Genomic DNA, 2,048 nt, shown 5'->3' with positions numbered 1-2,048 from the left:
AGTGCTTGTCAGTGTTTGGGGCCTGAAACAGCTTGGTGAATTGACTATATAGTTTGTGTTCTTGTGAGAAAAACCACTATTCTGGACTCAAACCATAGCAGTTTGTAGCTGGCCTCTGTAACAAGCTCACTGTGGCTAAATTCCAGATCTCAAGGGGCACATAGATTAAGCATGAAATCACTGTTGCTCTAAATAAGTAACCCCAACTTGTTCGAGAAGTAGGTCATAGAGATGGAGTCACGAGTGAGATCTGTACCTAGTATGGACAAGGAGGCTAAAAAGAGGAACATTTACCAGTAATCACAGGTACCATGACAATGGGGTATTCTTCTTCAGATACAATGATGCATAAAATTAGAGCAAACATTCTTATACCTGAATTATTTGTCTAAGTCATAGGATTCAAAGACAAAGAGCCATAAAAGTAAGTGATTATTAGAAATGACTAGAAATGGATCTTATTTTGCCAAATGCTGGTTTCAAATCCAAAAGTAAAATTAGTAAATAATAATAATAATAATAATAATAATAAATAAATAAATAAAGTAAAATAAGTGAGAAAGTAGGAATGAATCAATATGAATCCTTTTCTACTCTTTGAAAGTAATTCAAATAAGTTGTCATAGAATTGGCCAGTAGTATTATTTTTGTGTGTGTAATCATGTAATATTGTTTTTAATAACATTTAAGCTAATCTCATATATTGCAAAGGATATAGTTCCTTTGAGGGCAATTATAGTTACTTTGTCAAAACAAAGTGACACCCAGTTCAAACTATTAAATGTCAATAAAAGAGATGAAAGTTTATTATACTCCATTAAAAATAAAAAAGAGCAAACAAAATTTTTAAGTAGCATTCTGGCATTGAAACTTTGTTATTATGTCTATATTTTGTTTTATTTTTAAAAGCATATGCACATTTTCTCCGGGAAGAAATTAAAAAGTAGTCAGAAGGCAAATATATAAACACATTCTTCTTAGTTTTTCTTATGCAAGTTGAGAAATATAGATATGGGAGAAAAGGAGGCTTTAGAGAGATTTAAAAATGAAAGATTTACCTCCAGGCTCAGATGGGAAGCAAAGACCCCCTTGAAAGAGTCTTGATACCAACTAAAGATTTGGGGTCAATTATAAAAAGAAAGATTATAATCAAGGTTTGTGTATATAATTAGTGACTATACAGTTAATAGCTACAGTTAAAGGACCTTGGGAATCTTTGAGTTCATTTTGTCAACCAGTTTTGTTCATTGCAAAAATATATTATTATTTTTTAAGTTAAACAGTAAAAACATATAAATGAGAAGTTAATATTCTCAACTCTCCTTGTTTCTTGAGCTACCTAATGTTAATTGTGTCTCTATTTTCAGACATTTCTGTGTTTGTTTGATCATATACAAACAGGTTTGTTTTTTCTGTGTGTGTGTGTGTGTGTGTCTGTGTGTGTGTCTGTGTGTGTATCTGTGTTTGAAAACAATCATGGGATCTAGCTAAACAGATTACAGTAGTCTGCAGTTTGCTTTTATCATTAAACAATATCATGGTCCAGTAAGTAGTATAATATAATTATACTCATTAATAGTTGCAGAATATTATATAATATGTATATGCACCATTAACTACTACATTCTACTACTAATATACATTCAAGTTATTTTCATTTTTTGCCACTACAAAAATAATTTCAATGCATACCCTTTTATACATACTCTTGCATGCAGTTGTTTTGTTTTTGGATGTGGATACAGCATTCCTATATTCCAAGAAGTTTGTAGCATTCCATACTCCCATCAGCAAAGCATAAGCATGTCCTTTCCCTTTTATCATTATTTGTACTGGCTGTCCCAATCTTTTTGTTCATTTAATGAATGAAAAATAGTATCTCATTCTTGAAGGATATAGTGAGAAATGTATTCTTTGGCTTTAAGTTAGAGTAAGCCTTTGGGTTTCTTAGGCTATCATTTTGTTAAATTTCACCTTACTAAATAAGATCATAGTGCATCTAACAGAATTTATATATATATATATATATATATATATATATATATATA

The sequence above is a fragment of the Callorhinus ursinus genome, unplaced genomic scaffold, assembly GCF_003265705.2.
Source record: "Callorhinus ursinus isolate GAN/ISIS: 27379988/994484 unplaced genomic scaffold, GSC_fseal_2.0 scaffold2, whole genome shotgun sequence".
Taxonomy (NCBI): domain Eukaryota; kingdom Metazoa; phylum Chordata; class Mammalia; order Carnivora; family Otariidae; genus Callorhinus; species Callorhinus ursinus.
Note: the sequence above shows the minus strand (reverse complement) of the source record.